Source organism: Lycium barbarum, chromosome 8 (assembly GCF_019175385.1).
Source record: "Lycium barbarum isolate Lr01 chromosome 8, ASM1917538v2, whole genome shotgun sequence".
In the NCBI taxonomy this organism is placed as follows: domain Eukaryota; kingdom Viridiplantae; phylum Streptophyta; class Magnoliopsida; order Solanales; family Solanaceae; genus Lycium; species Lycium barbarum.
This window is the reverse complement of record NC_083344.1, coordinates 27,244,046-27,265,191: the sequence shown is the minus strand read 5'-3', so window position 1 is coordinate 27,265,191 and position 21,146 is coordinate 27,244,046.

Genomic DNA, 21,146 nt, shown 5'->3' with positions numbered 1-21,146 from the left:
GAAACATTTGGAAATCAGTTATTTCGAAGACATAAGGATTCATATTTCATCACATCAAACATACGAGTGCCAAGAAATATATAAGAGTCATAACGTACTCGGATTGCGAATTTAGAATTTCCTCGAGGCTCGTGATATAACCTATGTATAACTAAGGCATGCCAAAAGAAGGAAGGTTTGAGCTTTACATACCTCGTACGCACTCCAAGCTAGCTGTTACACCTCGGAAAAAGTCCCCGTACATGTACAAGGAATAGAACGACAAGGGTATGAGTGTGGGGTGTTTTACTAAGCAAGGGGTGATGATTCGTGAATTTTTGGAAATGAAAAAGTTATGGAATTTTATTCAGCACAGTGGTCGTGAAGTGGTATACGGCCCGTAAAGTGATTTACGGACCGTAAACCACCATCGTCCTCCAGCCTTTCAAGTTTCAACTTTCTGTTAAGTGGTGAAATGCTTAAATACGACTTGGAATACGGCCCGTAAACTGGTTTACGGACCGTAAACCTCGATCGTAAACTGCAATATTCTTCAGCCAACTTCTCTGTTTTGGACATGCTTAAATACGACCAGGGAGGACGGCTCGTGAACCAGTTTACGGCTCGTAAACTGTGGTTTACGACCACTGTTCACCCCGACTGGAATTCATTAAAGACCAGATTTTGAATTAATAAAAGGGACCAAGGCTTCATTTTATTTCATTATGCATCTACACCATTCAAGAACACTCTAGAAGCTCTCCAACTATTCATCCACAAAATTCAAGAGATCAAAGGGGAACCAAGATCATCAACATCTAATTCATGAAAGCAAGTGCATGAGACTCTATTGGAAGTCATCTTCTTCAAGAAATCTCAAAAGGGTTGAAATAGGGTTTTGGTATAAAAAGAGTATTGTTGCTCAAGGCTTGTTCCACCATCATCCAAGGTATGTTTCATGACTATACCATATGGTTCAAGGTATTGGAAGGCTTAGATACTTGAAATGTATAAGAACATAGAAAATAGGCCTTGTATGGGTAAATGGAGGCACAATTGAATAGTACTTGAATGGAGTCATGAATGTTGATAAGCTACGGTTGTGAATATGTTATAAATAACGTCTAGACCATGAAATAAGTATTATATACGAGAAAACGTGATAACGAGCTATAACCATGGATGTGGAGAAATTGAAGGAAAATGGTAGATTTTTCTTAAAGTGTATAAGTGATGATTGTTGAAAGTAATATTGTGAGTGTCGTTACGAATGTATGAGAGTGGAAATGAAACATGGGGAAAGTATTAGAAATGAAGGGAGTGCTACCCAATTTTCCTTAGAAATGGTAGTCCGTTCTTGTAATTACTTAGCTAACGACGACATGAATTCTCTTGAAGGTATACGAGTGCATTAGGGGAGAACGAGCAAGCAATAAGAATTGTAAACGTCGAAGGTATGTGAGGCTATTCCCTTTCTTTCAAAGGCATGATCCCTAGCTTACGATTTCATAAATGCTCCCATCTTTTCCTTGCTATCAAAGGTTAAATAATCTAAGATTCCGAAGCACGATTTCCTTCTTGATATTTCATAAATGTTTTCCAAAGTACTCCTATTTTCCAAACCAAAGGTTGCGATTATGTGAGCGTTATGATAACGACCGTGGATATTGTTTTCAATAACAATGATGATGTCAAAAGTGAAAGTATCATTATGCTGACCATGATGAGAGCAAATCTTATGTTTAAAAGTTTCAAGTTTACGATTTCAAGGACTATATGAGAACGTCGAGCTATTTACTGATTTCTCAATTTATTCATGGATGGTGACTTTATTTCTAAATCTTCCAAAGTATATGAATGGATGCCTTATGAAGTTCATGATTTTATTCTATGCTTTCTTTTAATTCTATTCTTCATTGATAGTCTCGCCTTATAATAATTGCTCCTTCAAGGCGAGACAAAGCGACGATGATTACTCCATAACACAATCGGAGGCTTTCGACCTTACGTCACTCCAACGTACTTACAGCTTTTCCTTGGGCTCTCCAGCATGCCATATATATTATGTATGTATATATATATATATGATATGAAAATGTTTTCTGGGGAAAGGGGGAAAGGTGAGACGCTATAGACGCATAGCTATCTATACAGCTGGCATATCATGATTCCATCCCGGACGCGGGATATATGGGTTATGGATCGGGTCGTACGTTCCTCGGCACTAACTTATTATATTTATGGATCGGGCCGTACGTTCCTCGGCACTAACTTATTATATTTATGGATCGGGCCGTACGGTCCTCGGCACTAACACATGATGACATATGGATCGGGCAGCGCGTTCCGCAGCAATTTACTATATGATGCTTTATGAGTATGCATGCATGGATCCGCCTTAAGAGGCAAGCAGTTATCGATTATCTCCTTGTACTTACTTTATTTTCTTATTCTTACTTTATTTCTTGATGTATGCCTTACATACTCAGTACAATGTTCGTACTGACATCCTTTTCTTTGGATGCTGTGTTCATGCCCACAGGTAGACGGGAAACCGGTCCAGACTGATAGGAGTCACTAGCCGAGCTGAAGAGCACTCCATCTTCCGGAGGTGCTAGTTGGTTGTTCCTTTTGTGTATATATTTGTATGTCACTCAATAGAGGCTCATAGATGCTCGATGTGGGTTGTGTGGTTCCACAACATGGGTAGTACGCATGTGTATAAGTATATTGAAATATGTTTTTGTATCAACGCGTTATATTTTTTGTAATGAAAAGCAAATCCTCTTTTTAAAGTTAACCGGAAATAGATGAATGATTGTTAAATGGGTTAGGTAAATGATAGTACGAGCGGTGCTCGGTGGTTAGTCCCGGGTACCCGTCGCGGCCCCTAGCCGGGTCGTGACACTAGCCCAACCTACGCCTCGGGCTCCCCAAGGTCTACAAATACGCCAACGAATATCAAACATTAGACATAGGCACTTAGGCGATTTACTCCAAACTAATACTCAAGTCTACAGAAATTTGGGCAGCATTTCCCCTGTAAATAGGCCAACCCCGAGAATTTAACTCGGCCAAATCAACAATCACAACAACAATAACAAACCTAACAACCCCAATGACCAATCCGAAAGGCAATATAACATTAATAGCTCTCTTTTTCATCATTCAACAACATTCATAATATTCAATTCGACGGCTTACATTCAAGCCACATCACCGCTCATACATTCAATTTCCAACCCGAACCCATACCAACAATATTCAAGGACATTTTAAACAATTTACACAATATTTCCAACAATCCAACAATTGCTCCAATTTTCCCGAAAACAGTCCCAAACCCGAGAACCTCGCTATACACACTTCCGACTTTCGAATCATGATTTGCACCAACAATCCACATTCTAACAATGCCATTCTCATGAAAATAAAAGTTGCATTAATTGCACATAATTCTCCAAATCAGTCCGCAACACTTACCATATCAACTTGCGACATTAAACTCTTATTTCCAACATAAAAGTCATCACAACAACCACTAAAACATTAAGCGACATTAATGAGTTCTTTGGCATATAGTATGACCCACATTCGGCTATCACCACACATGCATATATTAGTGATTCTTAGCCATCCTACACACTACAACAATCAAACATGCTACATAAGATCAATTCATCACCTCCACACCACACAACATACACACACCTCACACGGCTAACACACCAAGCACACAACCCACTTCCAACATACCCTATCTCATGATTTTCATCCATTTTAGCATACCACAACATGCATACAACATTTATAACACATAAAACAAGATCAAATCTTACCTTTCTTCTTCAACTCCACACTTTTGCTTAGGGTTTGCGATCTACTAAACGGATGGCTTGATCGCTCCAATAACACTTCCACGTTACTTAGGGACCTCCAATTAGTGGATTTGCACCAAAGAAATATTTTTGGAATGGCTCAAATTGGATTTGGTTTTCCCTAGGCTTGGCCGAATGGTTGTTGTTGAAGTTCTTCAACTTCTTGGTTTATTTTGCTAAGTGTGGAAGTGCTAGAAGATGACTTAGAAGTCATCTTTTAAGCCCCAAGATGAACCCTCCAAGTGTCCATGGTCCACCCATGAGTTGGACCATTTAAAATTGGCCACAAAGTGTGGGACTACTTGCATGATTTTCAACTTCCAATTATGTGACTTTTGGTCCCAACTTTTCCTAAGTGTTCCATGCCAACAATTTCATGAACAACTTATGTCTCAAAATAAAATCGAAGGTCAAAAGTCTCGACTTCAAGTCCCGGAATGGTCTTGGCCCTAACTTATCATAGTTAATCCGGATTGTCCCAATGTATAAAATACGAGACATAACATTATTCCCCCAATTCCCTCAAACTTCAAACCTACGTATTGGGGGAAATAAGGGGATCTTATGAGTTATTATTTAGTTGGGTCGGGTTTAAATGATGAAGCGAGTTTAAGAAATGATTTCGGGGTATTTTAGGGGATAATTTTTGTCAAGACAGGGGTATATTTGAAAATTTTAAGGATGAGGGTATTTTTGACTCAAAATAAGTTCGAAGAATATTTTTAGTTCTTTTTCCAAAGTTGAGGGGTATTTGTGACCTTTTTCCCTTTTAGAAGCTTAGAGCATTTTTTTTCACCTAATAATCCCGGGCTAAGGGTATTCATGAAAATATGCCGCCTTCATTTTGACAAGGAAAAATAATTTCAGGGTATTTTGGGGGATAATTTTTGTCAAGACAGGGGTATATTTGAAAATTTTAAGGATGAAAGGGGTATTTTTGATCCAAAATAAGTTCGAAGGATATTTTTAGCTCTTTTTCCAAAGTAGATGGGTATTTTTGACCCATTTCCCTTTTAAAATCTTAGAGCATTGATCTTATTATTGATGCTGATCTCATCTTATGATTATTGTTCCTTCAAGGTGAGACATGTCCACCATAATAGTTCCATAATGATAATCGGAGGTTACCGACCTTACGTCACTCCGATAGAGTCATAACTTTTCTTTGAGCTCTTATGCTGCATAAGTTATGCATGCTTTATATATATGTATGTATTTTCTCACATCGAGCCGCGCTATAGTCGGCCGGGTACGACACCTATAGTGCACACCACTGCAGTTGGGTACGGATAACACCGAGCCTATTATGGCTGGGTACAGATGACATCGAGCCTATATGGCCGGGCACGGTATTATGATATATGTATATGTATGGAAATGTTTTTTTTAAAAGGGCAAGTATGCATGACTTCCGCCTTAAGAGGCATTTAGATGTATAGGTTATCTCTCTTATCTTATGTTACTTTCCATATCTTTTTATTATGTTGTTATTCATGCCTTAACATACTCAGTACATTATTTGTACTGACGTCCTTTTGTTTGTGGACGCTGCGTTCATGCCTGCAGGTAGATAGGGAGACGGATCAGACCCTTAGGTTGCTTTCTCAACGTTGTACAGGAGCACTCCACTTGTTCCGGAATAGCAGTTCAGTTGGTATGATTCTTTTGTGTATATAAGGGCATGGCGGTGTCACGACCCAGCTAGGGGCCGCGACGGGTACCCGGGGCTAGCCACCGAGCACCACTCGAGCTACTACTCATCTTACTCACTTAATGCTCTTTCACCAACTTTATACACTAATTGTAGGAAAAACATATTTTATATGGAAACATAAATGCCTTATATACCTTTGCCTCTCGTTCATCAAATAATATATACACATAATGGCGTCTTGTGAGATCATCTAACCCACACTGCGTATCTACGAGCCTCTACTGACATACTAAACATATAGACGGAACAAGACTCCGTCGTGCCCAAAATGTGTGTATATATATATACCAAAAGAAGAATCATAAGCACCTCCGAACAATGGAGTGCTCTCAATCAGCTGATCGCTGTTAAGAATCTGGATCAAGCTCACCTCCATGTCTACCTGTAGGCATGAACACAGCGTCCAAAGAAAAACGGACGTCAGTACGAATGTTGTACTGAGTATGAGAGGCATAAACAATAAAATAAGACAATGATATAAAGAGAATATCAATGCGAAACAGCTGTGTCTGACTGACAATTACAATAGAAGTAATGCATGCTGTCTTACTCATACTCATCAGTGTATCATATATGCATAATGTATAAGCTGCCCGTCCAAATAGGATCGGTGTAATAATCAACAACATTAGCCCGCGTTCAGGCCTCCCGCGTCCGGGGTATCATCTCACGCCACCCACTAGTGGTGTCTACCCATGCCATCTGGCCATGGTGTATAGCTGACCGCCTTGGCGGTGACTGCCCGGCCAAATAGGCACGCTGTAATAGTAATATCATCATCATAACATGCTTATATTATCATAGTACATGCATAGAGATCAAGTTCAATTATACTCTATCGGGGTGACGTAAGGTCGTGATCCCCCGATGTCATTATGGAACAATCATCGACATCCTGCCTCACCTTGAAGGAAGTAGCATATTGTCACGACCCAACCAGAGGGTCATGACAGGTACCCAGTATTAACTACCGAGCACCCCTTATCATACTATCTATCGTTCAACCTATACTGTCACGACTCAACCAGATAGACATTTATCATACTTGTGTTTAGCATATTAAGGGCTTTTATAGTGCAAGACAAAACGCTGTATAAACTGTCACATATGATGTCACACATAAGCCGGTCAGGCTATCATAATGCAGGAAATTGCAAAAACGTAATCCACACTGACATAACTGAACGATGACAACCCATGACCCACATATATGTCTACAGGCCTCTAAGAGTAACAACAGTGTCATATGGCGGGACAGGGCCCCACCGTATATATATATATATACAACAAAAGGATCTGTACCAAAAGTATAGGCTCCGGAACAAGGGAGCACTTCAAAGAAGCAGAATGGATGTCCTAGGCTGACGGGTCACCGCAACGAGCGTCTGTACCTGCGGGCATGAAATGCAGCCCCCGAAGAGAGGGGTCAGTACGGAATATGTACTCAGCATGTAAGGCATGAAATATAGTAAAAATGATCATAACTAAAACGGAGAATTACCAGAAACAAGTATGACTGTTAAAAACATCAATACACTTGCCTTCTGAAATGAAAATCATGCATGTCAACATCATATATCATATATACATATAACGTGTCCCGGCCCTCTAGTGAGGGACTCGGTGAATAGAGTCATCGTATGCCATCCTGGCCGCCACCCCCGTATCATCATATCATCATGTATATATATATATATATATATATATATATATATATATATATATATGTATGTATATATAACGTGCCCCGGCCCTCTAGTGAGGGACGCGGTGAACAATGCAGTGGAGTACGCACGAGAATGTGTCCTGGCGCGGGACTCGGTGAAGGACATATTGAGGCATGCACGAGCAGAGTAGTGAGAAACTATATGCAAATAAATCAATTTTTAAGACTCGATAGGTAAGTACACTAATCGACACTTGAAGGATCATAAACACGTTTCGAGTCAATCCGAGTTAGCATAAGAAAGTTATGGACGTTAACCCTTGTAGAACCCTTTTTGGAATATGAACTCTCTATGCTTTGCTCGTTATTTAATCATACAATAAGCTTGACTGTACTAATTAGGCTAGTGTCAAGAAGTAAATAAGAATCGTAAACAAGCTCGGAACTAAAGAATAGAGTTACCCCAAGACGCGTGTCATACCTTACTTAGCTCTAGGACATGCCAAAAGAAGGAAAGGGTAAGCCTTACATACCTTGCCCGCTTCCTAAGCTAATCTGAACTTATGTCTCGGATTTCGCAAGATCTACAACAACGTCAAAAGATATCAAACATTAGCTATAGGTATTTAGGAATCCGGTTCTAAACTAGCAATCTAACTACAGAAATTTGGGCAGCATTTCCCCTATAAATTTAACCATCCCCGAGAATTCAACTCGGCCAAATCGTCAACAACAATACCAACAACCATATTGACCACTTCAACAATTAATTCAAAATGCATTCCAACGTTAGCAACCCTTTCTACATAATTCGACGGCATTTCATTTACCTTCAAGTTAACCACAACAACCCAACTTACAATCTTCCAAACTCAATAAGAACAACAACAACACATTCCTCGCTTCCAAGTTCATGAATTATACCAACAACCACACGTTAACAACATCATTCATACAAATATAAGAAACCATGCTAACGTCGCATTAACTTCTACAACAACCCACAACGATTACAACTTCATTTTAAGCCATCAAACCTTCATTTTCATCATGGAATCCACAACAACAACAACCAAAATTACTAAATAAAATCAATTCATCACATCTTACCAACACAGCCCCCATTCGGCCACAACCTACACACACATATTTCATGAATTTCATCCATTTCTACATACTACAACACTCACAAATCATCCCTAACACATAGAAAAGGAGATTAAATCTTACCTTTATCCTTTAACTTCTCAACTTGGCTAGGGTTTATGAGTTGCACAAATGAATTCTTTGCTTGCTCCAACAACTACTCCACGTTAATGTTACATCCGACATTTTTGCATATTCGAAAAATTTGAGATAACTTGACTTGTAAAGAATAAGGCCATACTTGGTATGAATGTGTCGGCTATGAATGAATTGGTGTGGAAGTACGAAAGGTGGCCAAGGGCAAAAATCGTAATTTTGGAAACTTGTTCCATGAATTACAATTTTTTAGCCAACAATTGGGCTAAAAAAAATATATATATATATATATATAAAACAAGGCCCATTTTGAGAGGGGTGGCCGGCCATGGTGAGGCCCAAGCCATGGCCCCTAATTAATTTTTCCATGTGGTGAATTAAGATAAGGAACCATATTATATATATGTATCATTATCCTTTAGAACTTTCAAGAAACTAGAAGAAAGAACAAACCAAAAGAAGAGCAAAAAAATAAGGGACCATTCGGCCCTTCCTTGCAAAAATCAAGACCAAGATTTAGCCACCAAGAAATTAAATTCTTCAAGTAAACTTGCCAATTCAAGGGTGCTAAGTAACGTGGAGTCGTTGTTTCGGACAATCGGTGGTTCGTTTTCTCTAGCTACCAACTTGGGTCAAGTTAAGAAGTGAAGAAGAAAGGTGAGTTTGAATCTTGTTTTATGTGTTATGCATGGTTTGGAGATGTTGTAGTAAGCTAAAAAGGAAGAAATTCATGATAAAAATAATTTGGAAGTTTGGCCGTATGTATGTACATGTTGTATGTATATGATGACTTGAATTCATGTTGGAATCTAGTTGTGGTTATGGTGGAATTTGTATTAGAAATGAAAGTGGAATGAATTAATGGAAGTTGGAGAATATTGTATGTGGCCGTGTGGTATTGTATTGGTGGTGGAATATGAATTTACTCTTGTTAGTGTGTTAAGTGTGTTATGGTGAAGTGAATGGAAAGATAACAATCTTTATTGTCATGGAAAAATGGTTATTAAGTTGTTGTAGGAAAATATGCAACTTTGTTATGGTTTATGTAAAAATGGAAATGAAAGTATCAAGAGGCAAATTATGATTAATGTTGATGAATTTGGAAGATGGAAATGTATAATGAACTTGTATGTTGAAGGTTAAGAGAATTGGATAAGTAGTGGCTTTGATGGAAAGTTTGTATGTTTTGCATATCTTATGTATATCCTGTGAAAATGGTATGATATGCCTCCGAAATATGTTGTAACGATCTTGATAAGTGTTGAATATGAAAATGGTAGGGTTGGTTTGGAAGTGTAAGGTTGAAATGAGAGATGTTTCGTTATGTCGGAAAGATGGCTAGTGATGCCGTATTGTGTGTTGTAATATATGTTGTTGTCATTGATGTTGTTTCTGGGTTGCTGTGTTGATAAATTGAGCCGAGCTAAGTCTCGGGGATGTTATATGTACAGAGGAAATGCTGCCGAAATTTCGGTAGGCAAGTATGTGTTAAGTTGGACTATCGAAGAGTTTGAAACTAACAAATGGTAAACTTGACCATTTCTAGATTTTGGACGAAATTGGAGTCGACGCCAAGCGAGCGTAAGGCGCTATCGAGGTATGTGAAGCATTTCCCTTTATTCTTAGGCATGTTCTGGATGTGATAGGCTCGGCCGCGAGCCTTAAGTATGACTCCGTTCCTCGGAATTCGAGATGGAAAACCGCTCCAATTCCTTCAGTACAATTGAAACCATTTTCTTACAAATTGCCTTTAAAGTGAATTTTTGTACGAAACTTCCCTAAAACGGAGTCGGAACACTTCCAAACGATTATGGATGACCTCATAAGGTCTATTATCAGTAATTTACATATGTTGCCTCGAGTTGGTCCGAGGCGGGCCCACAAGGCCCGATATCTTCTGTATAACTTTAAATACTTCCGTTTTGTCCGATTTTCTCAGAAAACATCTGGATTATTATTTTGGTCATGATATGACTATTTTTATGCAATTCTTACAAAATGACTTCTGAACATCTGAGAATCTGATTCTGATAATAATCTGTCGTGCCTTCCCAAGTAGGATATAGGCGCGTACTATGCATACTATCTGGATACTCTGATTTGGCTCGCCGTTTGGCACCCTTCAGTCTGATTGAGTCTGTATGTGAGTCTATATGTATGTGGTTTCTCATTAATCTGTTCGTGGCTGTCTCAATGCATTCCTTCACTGCGTCCCGGGCCAGGTTCTGTTATCGTGCATGTTTCTCTGCATTGTTCACCGCGTCCCTCGGCGTGCGGGCCGGGATCTGTTATATCTGTATGATTATGATATTATGATCTGTGTATGGGGATGGCGGCCAGGATGGCATATGATCTGATCTGATTCTGTCTGTCCACTGCATCCCGTACTAAGAGGGCCGGGTTCTGTTACCGCGCCCCCAGACAGGGCCGGGATCTGTATGTATGTATGCATGTGCCATCAGCATGTATACAAGCACATGCCTCTGTATGATTCTGTATGACTCTATATGATTCTGTATGACTCTGTATGACTCTGCATGCATAATTCTGTCCGGCATACTTCTGTCCGTCCGTCTGGATTACGATTTTGTCTTTATGTCCGTATGAATTCTGATTCCGTATGTCCGTATGGTTTACGATTCTATCGGTCTGTCTGAACCATGATTCTGTCAGTCTGTCGGGATTACGATTCCGTCCGTCCGTTCGATTTATGGTTCTGTCCGCTATATATATATATATATATATATATATATATATATATATATGCTTCCGGTTCAGACTATGATCATGTTTGTTATGTTTGTGCTTTGCATACTCGGTACATTTTTCGTACTGACTCCCGGTTCTTCGGGGGCTGCGTTACATGCCCGCAGGTACAGACGCACCTGGAGATACACCGCCAGTCTAGGACTCAGATTCTGCTATTTTGAAGAGCTCCTTTGATCCGGAGCGAATACTTTTGGTATATATCTTCTGACATCTGTATATTCTGTATGTATGATAATTCTGGGTACGGCGGGGCCCTGTCCCGTCATCTGATTCGGTACGTCTACTAGAGGCCTGTAGATATGTCTGTGGGTTACGGGTTACATCTGTTCAGGTAGATGCGTACGATTTTGTGACTCTGTCTGTTATGTTAGCCTCATCGGCTTATGCAAAAGTTTCAGTATGCATATGTATATATATTTTCGCGCGCGCCGTATCTGAATTGGCTTGAATCTGTAAACACCTATTTGAAATATTCTGTCAGGTAGGTACGTATGAGTATCCAGTTAGGATACCAGTCGCGGCCCACGGGGTTGGGTCGTGACAAAAGTGGTATGTACTGGGCCTGATGAAACCCTTCTCTAACAAATCCCTCAGCTGCTCCTTCAATTCTTTCAGTTCTGCAGGTGCCATTCTGTAGGGAGGAATAGATATAGGCTGAGTATCTGGCAGCACATCTATCGTGAACTCTATCTCCCGCTCAGGTGGAAGACCTGGAAGCTCGTCTGGAAATACATCCGGAAATTCATTGACTACCGGGACCGACTGAAGAGTGGGTGCCTCTGCTTTCGTGTCATGCACACGAACCAGATGATAACTATACCCCTTCTTAATCATCTTTCTGGCCTTGAGGTATGAAATAAACTTACCCCTCGGCGATGCTGTACTTCCTGTCCACTCTAAAACGGGTTCTCCTGGAAACAGGAAGCGAATTACTTTCTTCTGACAGTCGACATTAGCATAACAAGAAGCTAACCAGTCCATACCCATAATAACATCAAATTCAGTCATATCTAGCTCTATCAGATCCGTTTTGGTGCAACGGCCACATATATCTACGGAACAGTCTCTATATACTCGCCTTGCTATAACGGAATCTCCTACCGGTGTAGCTACCTCGAACGGTTCTATCAGTTCGGGCTCTATCCCAATTCTACTAGCAACCAGGGGAGAAATATATGATAAAGTAGAGCCTGGATCTATCAATGCATATACATCTAGGGAGAAGATTAATAATATACCTGTAACCACATTTGGTGACGCCTCCTGGTCCTGTCGGCTGGCCAAGGCATATATGCCGTTCAAAGGACCGTTAGAACCGGGAGCTCCGCCACGACCTCTACCGCGGCCTACTGGTGTCAGCATACCCTGCTCCGTAGGGCGCATAGCTACAGAAGAGGAAGATGAACCAGCAACTGACCTAGTGGGCTGGGCTGGACCACCTGGACTACCCCCAAACGGACACTCCCTCATGATATGGCCTTGACAGCCACAAGCAAAACATGCACCGGTAGCGAGACGACATTCCCCCAGATGGCGCCTACCGCACCGAGGGCACTGAGGCATGGGTGGCCTCGTCTGACTGAACCCTCTGCTCAACTGCGAACCCGTAGCCTTGGAGCTCTAACCAGTTCCTGAATATCCTGTACTATCGAGTATCTTACCAGTAAACTGTGGGGGTGCACTCCGTGCTAGCTGAGAAGGATGCCTGGTATGCTGTTGAGGCTGCCCACCTCGAAACTCCCCAGAATAATTAGCTGATCTAGCCCTCTTGGGCTGGCCTCTGTCACGATCTCTATCGGGCTGGCATCCTCTGTGTCGATCCTCCATCCCCTGCGCATACGCCTGTACCTGAGCGATGTCCATCCCTGGCTGGGAAGCCACTGCCATGCAGTTATCAACCAGATAATGATCCAACCCCATCACATATCGATGCATCCTATCAATTATATCAACTACAATAGTGGGTGCATATCTAGCCAAAGAGTCGAACTCTAGGCTGTACTCCCGAACGCCTCTGCCCCTCTGTCTCAACTGTAGGAATCTGTCAACCCTAGCTCGCCGCACCTCGGGAGGCAGAAAGTGGCCAAGAAAGGCCTCTGTAAACTCATCCCACACCGCTAGAGGAGCACCCTCGCCCCTAGACAACTCCCAGGACTCATACCAATTAACAGCCATATCACGCAACCGGTATGAAGCCATCTCGACAGACTCAGTCTCAGAGGCTTTGATTAGCCTCAGCGTACGCTGCATCTGTCGAATAAACTCCTGGGGATCCTCCTCGGGCTTTGACCCGTAGAACTCCGGAGGATTACAAGTCAAGAAGTCACGAACCCTTAAACTGTCATATCCATCCGCATAATCACCTCCTGGCCCAGGCCTGCGAGCCTGCCCTGCTACTAGTCTAGTCAGCAACTGTACTGCGTCTCTCATAGCTCTATCCTCCGCCCCTGGATGAGGAGCTGGAGGCTCAGGTGCTGGGACCTCAGGAACTGGCGGTGGGGCCGCCCCCTGACCTGGAGCTGTTGCTGCCCTAGGTTCCTCTGGAAGTGGCCTTGTCGAAGAACTCGCAGACTGGAGCACAACCTCGGGCATGATCTGGGCGCGGGCCCTAGTAACTCTCCTAGGCTGGCTAGTATCCCCAGCTGCTGATTTGCCCTTCTGGCAGCGGTCTCTTTCTTCGGAGGCATCGCTGTAAACATAGAAATTTATTAGAGAGGAACCATCCTAATAATACAGTTCTATCGCACGATCTAGAGTAAGAAAGAAAGGTAACATCCTAAATGTCCCGTAGCTTCCTGTTTATAGATGTGGTGCACCACACACCGATAAACAAGACTCTACTAGACATGGCCTGTAGACATTCCGAGGATGAACCGCTCTGATACCACTTCTGTCACGACCCAACCAGAGGGCCTTGACAGGTACCCATTATTAACTACCGAGCACCCCTTATCATACTATCTATCGCTCAACCTATACTGTCACGACTCAACCAGATAAAAATTTATCATACTTGTGTTTAGCATATTAAGGAATTTTATAGTTCAAGACAAAACGCTATATAAACTGTCACATATGATGTCACACACAAGCCGGTCAGGCAATCATAATGCAGGAAATTGCCAAAACATAATCCACACTGACATAACTGAACGATAACCACCCATGACCCACATATATGTCTACAGGCCTCTAAGAGTAACAACAGTGTCATATGGCCGGACAGGGCCCCACCGTACCCTAATTAGACATATATATATATATATACAACAGAAGGATCTGTACCAAAAGTATAGGCTCCGGAACAAGGGAGCACTTCAAAGTAGCAGAATGGATGTCCTAGGCTGACGGGTCACCGCAACGAGCATCTGTACCTGCGGGCATGAAACGCAGCGCCCGAAGAGAGGGGGTCAGTACGGAATATGTACTCAGCATGTAAGGCATGAAATACAGTAAAAAGGATCATAACTAAAACGGAGAATTACCAGAAACATGTATGACTGTTAAAAACATCAATACACTTGCCTTCTGAAATGAAAATCATGCATGTCAACATCATATATCATATATACATATAACATGTCCCGGCCCTCTAGTGAGGGACTTGGTGAATAGAGTCATCATATGCCATCCTGGCCGCCACCCCCGTATCATCATATCATATATATATATATATATATATATATATATATATAACGTGACCCGACCCTCTAGTGAGGGACGCGGTGAACAATGCAGTGGAGTACGCACGAGAACGTGTCCTGGCGCGGGACTCAGTGAAGGACATATTGAGGCATTCACGAGCAGAGTAGTGAGAAACTATATGCAAATAAATCAATTTTTAAGACTCGATAGGTAAGTACACTAATCGACACTTGAAGGATCATAAACACGTTTCGAGTCAATCCGAGTTAGCATAAGAAAGTTATGGACGTTAACCCTTGTAGAACCTTTTTTGGAATAGGGACTCTCTATGCTTTGCTCGTTATTCAATCATACAATAAGCTTGACTGTACTAAGTAGGATAGTGTCAAGAAGTGAATAAGAATCGTAAACAAGCTCGGAACTAAAGAATAGAGTTACCCCAAGACGCGTGTCATACCTTACTTAGCTCTAGGATATGCCAAAAGAAGGAAAGGGTAAGCCTTACATACCTTGCCCGCTTCCTAAGATAATCCGAACTTAAGTCTCGGCTTTCGCAAGATCTACAATAACGTCAAAAGATATCAAACATTAGCTATAGGTATTTAGGAATCCGGTTCTAAACTAGAAATCCACCTACAGAAATTTGGGCAGCATTTCCCCTATAAATTCAACTCGGCCAAATCGTCAACAACAATACCAACAACCATATTGACCACTTCAACAATTAATTCAAAATGCATTCTAACGTTAGCAACCCTTTCTACATAATTCGACGGCATTTCATTTACCTTCAAGTTAACCACAACAACCCAACTTACAATCTTCCAAACTCAATAAGAACAACAACACATTCCTCGCTTCCAAGTTCATGAATTATACCAACAACCACACGTTAACAACATCATTCATACAAATATAAGAAACTATGCTAACGTCGCATTAACTTCTACAACAACCCACAACGATTAAAACTTCATTTTAAGCCGTCAAACCTTTATTTTCATCATGGAATCCACAACAACAACAACCAAAATTACTAAATAAAATGAATTCATCACGTCTTACCAACACAGCCCCCATTCGGCCACAACCTACACACACATATTTCATGAATTTCATCCATTTCTACATACTACAACACTCACAAATCATCCCTAACACATAGAAAAGGAGATTAAATCTTACCTTTATCCTTTAACTTCTCAACTTGGCTAGGGTTTATGAGTTGCACAAATGATTGCTTTGCTTGCTCCAACAACTACTCCACGTTAATAAGGGCCTTCAAATTGGTTGGAATACTAGAAGAAAATTATTTTTTTTGATCAACTCCAAGAGCATCAAATTCGGCCAACCATGGCAGAATACGTTTTTTTTCCTTTTCCAAGCTTCTTGAATTAAAAAGATGAATAATTGTCTCGCTATGTCATCACTTATCTATATATATACTTACCTCCTACTAATAAAAAGTGGACACATGCCCCCACTCATGGCTTGAGTTAATTGGCCAAGCCATGGGTGGGACCCACTTGAGCCACACGGCCATGCTGGCTTTTATGACCATATTATTTTTTTGAATTTTTCCCTTTTTACCCCTAGCCTCTCTTAATATTTTCATACCACTAATAACCAACTTGTATATTAAAATAAAATTGGAAGGAAAATAATAGCCTTGCCCTTAACTTATCGCGATTATTTTGAAACATCTGAATGTACAAAGTACGGGATATAACATCCTCTCCCCCTTTAGAACATTCGTCCTCGAATGTTGAACTGGTCTTATGGGGTCTTATAACACTTCGGGGAGATCTCTTTTACAACTATCACATGCAGTTCATTCATCAATCAACATAGCCAGTTTAGAAATTTAGATTACCTGTAGACATAGGAAATAAGTAGGGATACTTCTTCTTCATCTCTTCCTCGGCTTCCCAGGTCATCTCCTCTCTGTTATTGTTTCGCCACAATACCTTAACGGAAGCTACGTCTTTCGTACGTAATCTTCTCACCTGATGATCCAGTATGGCTATAGGCTGCTCTTCGTAGGATAACTCCTTTGTCACTTGGATATCCTCTAGAGGAAATATTCTAGAAGGATCGCCTATAAATTTGCGAAGCATTGACACGTGGAAGACTGGATGCACTGCACCCAAATCAGATGGTAGGTCCAATTCATAGGCAACCTTGCCTACCTTACGGATGATCTTATAAGGTCCAATATACCTTGGACTGAGCTTTCCCTTCCTGCCGAATCTCATTATACCTTTCATGGGTGACACTTTCAGAAATACCCAATCGCCAACCTGGAACTCTAAGTGTCGACGTCGATTATCGGCATATGATTTCTGTCGACTCTGGGCTGCCAGTAACCGTTCCTGAATGAGCTTCACTTTATCAACTTCTTGCTGAACCATGTCCGGGCCAATTAACTTGGTTTCGCCAACGTCGAACCAACCAATCGGTGACCTGCACTTCCTACCACATAGAGCCTCATACGGTGCCATCTGGATGCTGGAATGGTAGCTATTATTATAAGCAAACTCGATAAGTGGCAAATGATCATCCCAGCTACCCTTGAAGTCAATAACACAGGCCCGTAGCATATCTTCTAACGTCTGAATAGTACGCTCGGACTTTCAGTCAGACTGCGGGTGGAATGCGGTACTGAGACTTACCTAGGTCCCCAATCCTTCTTGAAATGATCTCCAGAAGTTAGCTGTAAACTGAGCACCTCTGTCAGATATAATAAGTGTGGGGATTCCGTGAAGTCTTACTATCTCCTTAATATATAACCGGGCATAATCCTCAGCCGAATAGGTGGTCCTGACTGGGAGAAAATGGGCGAATTTCGTCAGTCTATCAACAATAACCCATATAGAGTCATACTTCCGTGGAGTGCGCGGTAAACCTGTAATGAAATCCATAATGATTACTTCCCACTTCCAAGTCGGAATCTCCTTCTCCTGTAACAACCCACCAGGTTTCTGATGCTCGATCTTAACCTGTTGGCAATTTGGGCACTGAGCAACAAACTCTGCGACGTCCCTTTTCATACCATCCCACCAATATAAGCATCTGAGGTCGTGGTACATCTTTGTTGATCCCGGATGAACAGAATAGCGGGCATAATGTGCTTCTCCCATCACTTGTCGTCGCAGCCCCGCAACCTCAGGTACACATATTCTTCCTTTATGTAGTAGCACTCCATCAGGTGTAATCTCGAACGGAGTCTTTCCTCTTTCAAGGGCTGTGTCCCTATATTGTGCCAGAACAGGGTCCTCATATTGACGTCGCTTTACTTCTTCCATAATAGAGGACTCAACAACTTCTCGGACAGAAACCCCAGTATCTCCAGAGCCAGCCAAACGGACTCCAAGACTAGCTAGCTGGTAAATCTCACGAACCATTTCTTTTCTTCCGGGCTGCACGTCCGTCAGGCTGCCCAATATGGCACCGTCATATCATATCTCTTATCTTATATAGACATTTATGGATATAGGCTTTTAGCTTTCCGAAACATACAAACTCATGACGAGGAAAGGAATTCATACTATAGGATTCATGCCATTAGAAGGAAATGACTAGCCTCACATACCTTTGTCATTTAGCTAAGCTATCGTTCACTTGCTCGCCTTTAACGTCACGTCGTTACCTTCAAGAGAGAATTCGCATAGACGTTAGTTAATCGACTAAGGGAATGCGTCGCTATTTCTAGAGAAAATTGGGCACCACTTCCTTTATCTATACTACTTTTCCCATAATCTATATCAACTCCCAACGTTCACAACAACATCCTCAATATTGCTTTCAACAATCATATATATATATTTACCACCTTCCACCATTTTTCTCCAATTTTCTCACATTTATCCTTATAACTCATTATTGTGTTTTCGCGCATCTAATACTTGTTTCATGATATAAACATCATTTATAGCATATTCATAATCACAACACATCAACATTCATGATTCCATCAAATTACCATTCAACCACTTGCACTATTTACCCCTATATGACCCATTTGCTATGCCTTTTTATAATTCAAGCATTTTAATCTTCCAATACCTTAAACAACATGAGATGGTCATGAAACTTACCTTAGATGATGGTTGAACAAGTCTTAAGTAGCAATACTCTTTTATACTAAAAACCCTACTTCACTTCCTTTGCAATTTCTTGGTGTAGATGGACTTTGATGAATTTCACACTCTTGATTTCACGGATTTGGGTGTTGTTGATCTTGATTTTCACTTGGATTCTTGTATTGGAAGAGTTTTGGAAAGTTCTAGAGAGATGTTGGGTCGTGGAGAGAGAAGACGAAATAAATAAAATGAACTTGGGTTCTTATTTAAAAATTGAAATCTGGCCGGACATCATTATACGGTCCATTATACGGTCCATATCAATTTATACGGTCCGTATAATCGACCATAAAATTTCTCCAGTGACTACCCTTTTATGTGTCAACTTGACGGTACATTATACGGGCCGTATAATTTTATACGGTCCGTATAATTGACCGTAAAATCATCCCTTCAGCAAACTTATTCTGTGACTCTTTTATGGTCCATTATACGGTCGTATAATGTTATACGGTCCGTATAATCGACCGTATAACCCATCAGTTCACTGAGTCTTATTCTCGTCATTTCGTTTGATCTCCGATCCTTATGGAACCTTCTTAACAATTATTTAGCACCTCAATACCAGTCTAAAGGACGTTGTCCCTCGTTAAAACACCATATACGTCATTCCCTTCATTGGCCTAATCACTGTACGCTAGCGGGGGGAATTTTCAAGGTGTAACATTCTTCCCCCCTTTGGAACATTCGTCCTCGAATGCTAAACACTCGGGATTCTAGAAAATTTTTGCCAGAGTTTCCCCTGTAATTTGGCACTACCAACCTGTCACAACAACCCATAATATCATTGCCTCACGGGGCTACATTACAATATCAACATATCTATGGCCACACACGACCCAAAGAGTAAAATAAAGCATACATACCTTATACCGTTGACGTCTCAGCTTGGATCTCCTCTGGGGGTTGGAACAAATGGGGGTACTCGGATCTCATCTTCTCTTCCGCCTCCCAAGTCATTTCTTCCCGATTGTTGTTCCGCCATAAAACTTTGACTGAAGCTACTTCCTTATTCCGGATCCTTCGCACCTGTCTATCTAAAATGGCAACAGGAACTTATTCATATGATAGTTGTTCTGTCACTTGAACATCATCAACCGGAACTATCCTTGTAGGGTCTCCGATACACTTGCGGAGCATCGAAACATGAAATACTGGATGGACTGATTCAAGCTTCGAAGGCGAATTTAATTCATAAGCTACCTGACCCACCTTACTAATGATTTCATAGGGTCCGATGTATCTAGGGCTTAGCTTCCCTTTCTTGCCAAATCTCATCACCCCCTTCATCGGTGATACTTTAAGAAACACCCAATCACCAACTTGAAATTCTAGATCTCGCCGGCGATTGTCTGCATAAGACTTTTGGCGGCTTTGGGCTGTTAGCAATCGATCTCGGATTACCTTAACCTTTTCCACCGCTTGTTGAATCAATTTGGGGCCTATCAATTGTGCTTCTCCTGTTTCAAACCATCCAATTGGAGATCTACACTTCCTTCCATATAAAGCTTTATATGGAGCCATTTGAATGCTGGAATGATAGCTATTGCTATACGCAAATTCAATTAGCGGTAAGTGATCGTCCCAACTTCCACCGAAATCTAGCACGCATGCTCGCAACATATCTTCTAAGGTCTGAATAGTACGCTCGGCTTGTCCATCAGTTTGCGGATGAAATGTTGTGCTAAGCTTCACTTGCGTACCTAGACCCTCTTGAAAAGACTTCCAAAACTTGGTCGTGAACTGTGCCCCCCTATCGGTAATAATAGACAATGGAATACCATGAAGGCGCACAATTTCCTTGAGATATAACCTCGCATAATCTTCGGCTGAGTATGTAGTCCTAACTGGGAGAAAATGGGCTGCTTTTGTCAATCTATCCACGATCACCCATATAGAATCATACTTGCCTCGGGAACGCGGTAATCCCACGATAAAATCCATGTTGATCACTTCCCATTTCCAAGTAGGTATTTCTATTGCTTGCAATAAGCCTCCTGGCTTTTGATGTTCTGCTTTTACTTGCTGGCAATTTGGGCATTGTGCTGCATATTCTGCTATGTCTCTCTTCATGCCATCCCACCAATATATCAATTTGAGATCATGGTACA